This window comes from Hippichthys cyanospilos, chromosome 18 (assembly GCF_059441005.1).
Source record: "Hippichthys cyanospilos isolate Australia breed blue-spotted pipefish chromosome 18, RoL_Hcya_1.0, whole genome shotgun sequence".
NCBI classification, from domain to species: Eukaryota; Metazoa; Chordata; class Actinopteri; order Syngnathiformes; family Syngnathidae; genus Hippichthys; species Hippichthys cyanospilos.
The window spans coordinates 7,638,997-7,648,471 of NC_142386.1; the positions used below are offsets into that span (position 1 = coordinate 7,638,997).

The following is a 9,475-nucleotide window of genomic DNA, read 5'->3' on the forward strand; positions in this document are numbered from 1 at the left end:
TTGGAACCCAAGCGCGTGTCAATTAGTTGCCAGGGACATCACATTTTTCATTCAACAAACCAACAGAGCTGAAAAGATATATTGTACGTTTCTTTCCAATAATAAATAAACTCAGATATAGTGCAGTTGTCTTGAACGAAAGAATTACGGGCCCAACGCATCACGTGTTACTGTAGCGCATCACTAAGAAGATGTATTTGCAATTCAGACTTTGACAAGATTCCCTACTTCTTTTTAGGTCATCCCGTTTTCTTCTTGAAGGACTTCATTATTTTTGCAGCAGGAGAGGGCACTATGAAGGCCGTGAATGAGTGCCAGACTAAAATGTCCCAGATAAGAACACTAGCTGCAACACTTAACACCTGCATTTTGCTCTTTTGGAGGAGCCTCGCTGGAACGCTTTCCTAATAGTAGTTTACTTAAGCACACGCCGTAGCGCTTGGTTTAAACACGGCGAGCCACAATTCCACTCATGTGAAGCGTTTAGGTTTTGATAATAAAGCCTTCATATTGAAGATTCATTGTTTTAGCGTCAAGCAGCACATGGTTCGGATCTCATCGCGAGGAAGCGCAAAGCGCTAATTACAGTTTTTCGGCATTACAACTTGGCAAAAATTCCCAGGAACAAATCTTTACTCTGACTTTCCTTTCCAGCGAGTACGATATGAAGCCCGATATTACACTTGACTGCGGAGCTGAAAGAGGGGTGGAGATAACGGAGGGAATGTGTGGGAGAGCTGAGACAAAAAAGCAAGGCTTCGGAGCGGCAAAATGCCAAGGCTGAGACATCAGACCTTCCCCTGAAAAAGTGGGAAATCTGTGAACATGGAGCTTCAAGGTTACACAAACTCAAGTTTGGGAAAGCGCTTCCAACTGAGGGAGAAGTTATTTCGCAGAAAGTTCAAGCATCAATATGTTATCGGTTTATGTGCAAAATAATGGCTTCTAAATCATTTGCCGGCATGTGTAACGTAAGGCCAGACCCGTTCAGCGCCGGCTGATTATGGAACATCAGCTAAAAATAAGGTCCAGGTCAACCTCTTATTTTGACGTTAATTTTAAGACAGATTTATGGGAGTGGAGGTAAAGTACATACTACTGCTCAAAATTTAATGATAATAAAAAAAAGCGCAGAAACATGTTGAATTAATTTAGTTTTGCTAGGATGTGGACCAATTAGCTTTTTCATTTAAGGATAAAAACAAAAATGTAAATAGACAAGGTCAGAAAAACGACGTCAACATAATCAACAATGACCCGACAATAACTGAAAGCAAACAGGAAACTAAATACAACCAAAACTTAGAAGAAAACAAGGAGCACCTAGGCAAGACACAATTGGAGCAGAGAGCTGATTGGCAAACCAGCTTAACAGGACAGTAGAACACCGTCACACTAACAAGACACTCAAGAGAAACAGAAACATGAACATAACCCCAAACAACCCAGAATGTGAGAAAAGACATAATCAAAACCCAACAAAAGCCCAGAACAGAAAAAAAAACGAAATCCTCGATACAACCCACACACAACAACCACCCAGAGCCCGACTGATTAATCGGGAGATTATGGCCCTTCAAACCTCTGCCAAAAATAACAGATACTTTCACTTTTACTATTAAAAACACTATTACCATTAAACAGACATGAAACAGCCCATCCAATTTATCGACACAACATCAATTAAATTGGCCGATTATTATGCTAAAAAACATTTACAGCAATTCCATCAGTAACGCTGGTGTCATTATTACAGTATTTTTCTCACTATAAGGTACACCTAAAAGCCTTCAATTTTCTCAAAAGCTGACTGGTTATTGGTTATTTTTCAATGTAGCTTCACTAGTCTCACCATGGCTTTCTGATTAATATTGTTTGTGGGATATGAATTAAAGAGCAAAATCCAGAAGGTTTCATCACATGACCAAATTTTGGAGAAAAAAAACTGTGCAATCAATTTTGAGGACATTTTTTTTATGCTTTCTTTGATAATATTTTCTTCCCCAATGGATTCGACTGGGCATCAATCATACAATGATTTTGGCTGTTCAGGGACTTGGGTGGTCCCAGTCCCATTCTGGCCAAATCAATTCTTGCGTATTATAGTTTTCAAACTACGTACCAATGCTGCTTCATGCACTATACTTGAAATTCTAATTTCTTCTGAAGCTGTGAGACATTTGTGACACTGACATGCACCCATTGGAAAAAAATAAGGACAGAATTGTTTAACTCCCTCAAAGACTAAATGAACTGGGATTTTTCACCTCTGATGTCTCATATCTGGAAGGATGAACACAATCAAGGTGAAAGTGGATCAAAGAGAAGGATCCTTGGCCTACAACGAATGTGTTGGTTGCCATTCAAGGTTGAGTCTTGGGTGTGCGCGTGAGGATGTGATGCAATCGCATTTCATTTGTTTCTTCGCTCATACATCAAACTTCTTGTTCTTTGACTCGCGATTATGCCAGTGACAAAAAGCCTTTAGACATCCATCACGCGTGCCAAGATAAATGACTCATCTCCAGTCTGTTCTTCAAGACAAAAGTTGATATTTTCATTCAAGTTCATTTGCAGAAAATTTTAAATGAGATCAGATGGATGAGAGTTCCAAAGCGAGCAAGAGAAAGTAAGGAAAGACCAGCGTGCATTTGCATCTTTATGCTAATGAGCGACTTTGTTCTCGCTTGTATTATTTGTGAGTAGTTTGAAAATGTTTTCTGATGAGATTCTATGATTACTGAGCTCAATTTTCCTGGCATTGGAACTGTCACAAAAGACTGCAATTGGAGATTGCCAAAGCAGCCCCCTCCGCTGTGAAAACTGCCATTTGTCTGGTGCCCAAAAGTGACACGCAGTCTAGACGAGTCTACTTGAGTCTCTCTACTTGGCTATTTGAATGTTTCCACCTGCAACAAAAAAGCCTGACGCGGGGATCAACTCCACCAAAGTGGCCCTGAAGATTAAAAATACGTATGGTAATATGGTATCATGAACATAGAGTATACTGTATATATGATGTGTTTTCATAAAATCAGGCTCATTTCTCCACAAATGACAATTATGGCATTGATACAGTGTATTCAAATTTTACACCTAATTCCTTTTAAAATGATATATCATAGATTAAGTTAGGTCAAAAATTGACAAAGTTACATCAAGTTGAATGGTCTTGATTTATGTTCTTGTTTTGTTTACTTCATATCTGTCCTCGTTAGTGTGAATTGTTTCCACCTGTCTGTGTACCTGCCTTCCATGTGTTGTCCAATCAGCTTCCCAGCTGTTTCGTGTTTCCTTGTTAGGGTTGAGTGTATTTAGTTCCCAGTTTGGATTCATTTGGTTGTCGGGTTATTGTCAACTGTTATTGGGTCTTCTGTCGCCGCAAGTGTTCTTTGCTGATTATTCATCGGGGTTGCCGTTAGACTAGTCCTTTAGTTTCAGGTTTGTTTATCATTTTGAATGATTTATTTGTCCTTGTTTGCTTAACACCAAGCTTTATTAAATGTTCCCTTCGACAAAAATATGTTGAAACCTTTAGCACACTGATCTTTTAACTAATCCCATATTTTCAAGCACTTTGACTATTTGAACCTTTTGGCTGTTGGGAAATGAAAGCAGAGACTTTAAGGAGGTTGTTTATGTAAAAATTCCAAAATGGACATCTGTCAAATTTCTATTTTCATCAATTACTCTGAACTAATTTTAGCGACATAAGCGTGCTTTTGTAAAAACAGATAACATATACAATATATAATATCACTAGTTTGTTATCATTTCACAATACAGTACTGAATTTCGATTGGCGAAAAGTACCTCCCCGTAAATCGATATTTTTTTTGCATTATCTGTCTTGACATCCAGGACTATTTTTTTCACAGTCAGTGCATTTCTCAGCTCATCATTGCTAGTAAAAATGAAGATTTTCTTTGTTCTGAATGACAGTGTTACAATCGCCGTAAACAGTTGGAGTACATAAAGCTACTCCAATAAAGGTACCGACTGTTTAACTCCTCTAAAAATACAGCGTGATGTGTAATTTTAATAGAATAACAATATCTATAGTGTGGTGTATTATTGTGATGTAAAATGGTAATAGTTTTGGTAATAGAGAACCAATCTCCCTGACAGTTACACACGATGGTTGATCCGTTGTGTGACCAGAAAAATAATCTGAGAGAAAACATTTTTATACATTTGCACTATTGAATTTGTTAATTAATTATGCACATTAAACTGTGCAATTTCGCTGGATAGTTGGAAAATAATTGGGAAGTGAAAATAAATAATGGCGGACACAAATTCATCTTCGGGAGATGGACCAAAATTAAACTTTTTTTTTAATTTATTTTTTTTAGTTTTATCAGAACGCTTAAGAACTCCATTTGTTATTTCATCAGGATAGACGTTAAAAACGTTAGAAATTCAATTTCTTGCACAAACAGTGAAAATACAACAAGTGAAGCATTCCCAAGAGTTTTTTTGGGGCACTGGTGAGAAGATAGAATATTGCGAACCAAAACAAGGCGGCAACAAGCAATCTCATTCTCATTCAGAGTTATAAACAAGAAAGTACATGATGTAAATGGAACGTGTGATACACTTGAGCAGAAATCATACTTGTAAAACACGGTCGTTTCAAACCAGAAGCAAAGTCCAGTGAGTGCAGCGTGTCCATGACCACTTGTGGCTTCAGTAGCAAGTCCCATCAGGCCCAATAAGTTATGCTCCCTTTCTAATGCAAGCCACAGCCCTTCAATTCCGAAAGCTGCACTTGGGATAAAGTGTGGAATGGTCGGGGCCTTAAAGGGTGCTGCAGCACATTTGATTTGATTTATTAAACATCCAAACACAAATGGAATAATATTATGTGCTGGATAATGAGTAGGCAGTATATGCATAAAGATGTTTCTTTGGTGGAATCTTTTTGCAGTGAAGTGTGTTTTTCAACAAGTTACAAAGCGACTTGGATTGGTGGCGTGAATAATGTGCAGATAAAAATCACGCCAAGCCTCTTGTTTTGTTGCCAAACGGCTAAAGCTTTGGGGCAGTAAATATTGTAATTCAAGTCTGGCAAGGATCTTTGAAAGGTTTTGGCTTCTACTTTTATTTGTTAGTGATGTCAGACTTTGGGACATTGGAAACTAAATGCGACGTGATATGTGTTTTATTAAAACTTATATGTTGTGTACATGTGGTTACAGTCAATGTTACAAGTTCCAACTCGAAAACAACACAAACTCCATCCATCCATTCAGCCATTTTCTAGAGCCGCTTATCCTCACAAGGGCCGCAGGCTTGCTGGTGGCTATCCCAGCTGACTTTAAGTAGCAGGCAGGGGACACCATGAAACTGGTTGTCAACCAATTGCAGGGCCCACAGAGACAAACAACCATTCACACACCCAATCACAAGTAAGGACAATTTAGTATGTCCACTACATGAAAGTATAACAAACCATGCTAACTCAAATGTCTTGTTTTAGCCTGCAAATTTGTCTATCAAAAAATATTAAAAGTTGGTCATTCATGTTTGATCTTTGGAATTTACTGTGATTTCCCAAAAATAAGACACACTTTTTACTCAAACGTAAAGGACAAAAGTATGAGTGTGTCCTATAAACACGAACTAAGAATTAGATTTTTTTTTTTAATTCAACACTATTCGAGGAAGATTGATCTGTCGGGCACATGAGCCGAGTTTTGAGGAGTTTTGAGTTTTATATCGGCTGTATTTTTATTTAATAATTATTGTAACATTATGAGCTTTTTTGAGTCATTTGGCTGTTAGCGGCAAGAGCCTGTTGCAGCTAACAGCAGCTTGGGTTTGCTGAGTTTGTTACAGCATTAGTTTGAGTAAAAGAAGCAAGCAGACTGAACCAACATCTGAATTCATCCTTGTTCATACACAGAAATAGTACTAAAATGGAACTTGAGCTGCGTCGCAAGGAGAAGGATGAACAACTGCTTCAAGCGCAATCATGGATATGCGGGCGCTGCGTTCACTGACCGCTTAAAATGTCTGCTATCTCAAACATGCTTGACTTCACCCTCAACAAATATATAACTGATGGATATGAACACAAGAAAAGCTTAGAAAGGTGAGATTAATTCTGTTATGCTATAGTTTTTACATTGTTGCCAAAGTGTTGGTGCGTTTTATACACGGTAACACAGAAAATACCAGAATTTGACTCCGGGTGGGTTTTACGTGTATGTGTGTGTGTGTATATAAGCAGAAAACCACACAACACTGTGTGGTCTTACAAGATCACAACAGTAAATGGCAAGATGGCCGTTAATGTTAAACCGCACATAAACAAACAAAAAAAAAAATCGTTGGTCACCATAACAGTCAACTATTGGTTCAACATCAAATACAGTATGTCATTAAAACACTGTAAGTTAAACAAGCTTAACCGGATAACATCAATCCAAATGAGGGATACACAAAGTAAGACATGTTTTTTTTTTTTTTTTTTTACAGTTTGGGACAGAGGAAATAATGTCCACAAACAAAGTGGAGGGGGAAAAAAAATGTTGAGCACCATTTTTTTGGGGGGTTTAAATGTATTGTATTTCAGTTAGCAGGCTACATTCAGAGAGAAATGACTCAAAAAGAAGGATTCTAAAGCTGATGGTTGAGTTTGTCGCAAAGCGTGGTAAGACCATCAATTACGGGCTCATCGGTGATGTTTGACATTCCAAACAAAATCAGCCTTGATGGTCAGCAAGCGAGAGTTAGTCGGGTTCCGAATGACATCAAGAAGTCCCCCTGCCAATATGTGCTCTTGGCACTACTACACTTGTTTCATGCTCGGTTGGACTTGTGCGGCTGCCAGGAGCAACAGGCGGCCGGAGACTACTGGGCTGCACAATTAAAACACACAGCATGGAAGCAACCGCACGGGACTGAGCTAACAAGTTTTTCAGACTGTACGCATGTAACGGCGGTCACATTTGGGACCGATCGAAGACAATGGTGTCACCCAAAGCCGCTCGCCAAACTATCCAGACTGAACATGTGAATAACCTGTTATGAAGACTCTTGGTATTTTCTTCTTAAATGAGGCGTTCTATTTGGTGGAAGTGACGGCGCGTACTTTCTTTTCAACGAAGTGCTCGAGCGATGTTTGTTTTTGGTCACTTTAGCGGTGTGTTTTGCTTGTCGGCTAACTGAGACGTGAAAGTAAAGCCAGACTGGAAAGACGCCAAGTGGCTTTAAAAAAAAAAAAAAAAAAGGATATGCTGCATTTAAATGAAATTATGTTTTTTTTTCTTGCTAGCAAATCATACATGCCACCAATCCCTCCCATTAAAAGTGGATTTTGTACATCTAAAGGCGTCAATGGCAGTGAATTAATACATATAATACAACAATAGGTTGGCGTTCTTTGATGTGTGTAAACATTCTGGATATATATATATATATATATATATATATATATATATATATATATATATATATATATATATATACACACACACACACACACACACACACGCAGTTAGGAGTCCTGAGTTCAAATCCACCTCACTCCAAGTCTCCTGTATAGAGTTTAGATGTTCCCCCCCGAGCCCGCATGGGTTCTTTCTCTGTATAAAGAATTTCAAAGGAAATTAAGTGTATAACTTGGAAATATCAATATATCCTTATATAGCCTTATTTTACAAAAACACATATGTATTTATGTATATAGTTATAAATGTAAAATGGGATTGAATGAGTTTAACAGCAGACAGTCAAGATTATTTGTACAGCCCTTAATCAGTGCAGGCTCAAAGGGCTTCATAGGTGAAAAAAAATCAGACATAACATCATAAATACACATCATCATCCCGTGAACAAAGCTTCCAGAAGAGGAAGGAAAAACTCAAAAAATAAGAAACCTTCAGAAGGGACTGCAAGTGGGAGGAAGCCCCTTCCAGACTCAACAGGTTGAACAAGGATGCCAAGTGCTAAAAATAACGCAACCGCACAAAAAAAGAGATCAAAGATGAAATCATGGAAAAAAACAATAATGTTGTCATAATGATGCCATCACATCATATCAAAGCATTTACACAATCAGATTGCTTTGAAGCTGCCCTTGATTGGGATCAGATGACACGACGGGTTATGCTTTGGGCAAATCTAAACTTGAACTTTCATTTTCCCAGCTAAGGCAATTGAGAACATGTTATAATTTGCAATACTGACCTGACTGCAGACCGCAGGGTAAAACCAAAATGGAAAATGATTTATATGATTTCTCGGCATCCAAACTTTCAAATAATTATCCCAGGAATTGGGCCAATGATGGTTTAAGTAAGTACACTTGCCTGACTTTGGTCACTTGAATCACGAGTGTGAATGCGAACGGTCATCTTTTGATTAGCGGCCGGTCCAGAAAGTTGGCTCAGGTCCAGCTACCTGCACCCTGGAACAATATTAAAAATTGATGTATGAATGATCGGGAACTAGAAACAAATTTGACTCATAATCCACACAATTGAATACAAAACTACAGTCAATGCAATCACCATTACAAAAAAAAGTGTATAGAACTTTTTTTTTTCACCCCCATCTCATTAGACTACCCGAGTGCAGTATGCTGAAAGTACATTGTTAGACTGGCAGGTAGATAACAATTTCAAAATATGCAAAAGAAGAAGCTCAACAGTAATCCTAGAGACTAATATGCAGGCTTTGCATGAAGATCACGCGCATATGACTGCTCAATGGACCTACAAGTTATCCACTGCTGTGCTCGGGATTCCTCCAAATAAAGTTTTCCATGGCTCATGTTACCGGATGTATCTGAATTATTTTACCTTTTTTTTCCACAAATAGTACGCTATGAGTCCCTTTTTTTGTCCCTTGAGGTATAAGATACCCTAATACATTTTCAACAGGTTTCACAGGGAGCAGAGTTGTGGAAGAAAAAGTTTGAGGAAATGTCCAAAAAAAAAATGGCATATTTAATCTAGTTTAAGTTCCCAAAGTAATCAAAGACAACAAGGTCTTGAAAGGAGTGGTGACATTGTATCTAATTATAGAGTCAACTGGGTCAAAGGACATTCCCAAGCTATATGCACTCAAAATTCTTTTGATTTTGGGATGAAAATAAACCCCATGGAAATGAATCATTTAAAATGATACACATTTTCAGGCTGTCAAGCACTTGCCAAAACAACAAGTCTCAGACAATTTATGAATTGATTTTCAGAGAATGCACTAACTAAAAGGCACACTTGTGGATTAGCTACTTATATCACACGAAGATATCCAAAACAATAGTAACATGGGTCATTATTCTGGAGAAGGATCAGTGTGTTAAAATGTGGCCAGATCAAGGCCAAATCGCTCTGGAAAACGAACCTTGTCAAATGTTTGTGGGGGCAGATGGTCAAAGGGCGAAAATATCCAGCCTAGCCTAAAATACATAATAGTGTCACCCCCCCCTCCCCCCTCTTAAGAGCAGCCATGAAGACTATAA

General features: G+C 38.2%; 1 long non-coding RNA gene across 2 annotated transcripts in view; it reads right to left on the minus strand.

Moving 5' to 3' along the window:
- LOC148408796 (uncharacterized) overlaps window positions 1–9,413 on the minus strand; it is a 70,663-nt gene extending 61,250 nt beyond the window's left edge. The window contains exons 1-2 of one of the 2 annotated variants that reach the window (XR_015868549.1): window positions 9,358–9,413; window positions 8,315–8,416 (exon numbers count right to left, since the gene is read on the minus strand). This is a non-coding gene — a long non-coding RNA (uncharacterized LOC148408796). Of the gene's footprint in view, window positions 1–8,314; window positions 8,417–8,810; window positions 8,915–9,357 lie in introns of those variants that run through there. The other variant, XR_015868548.1, reaches the window with a different exon arrangement.
- Window positions 9,414–9,475: the final 62 nt, after the last annotated feature.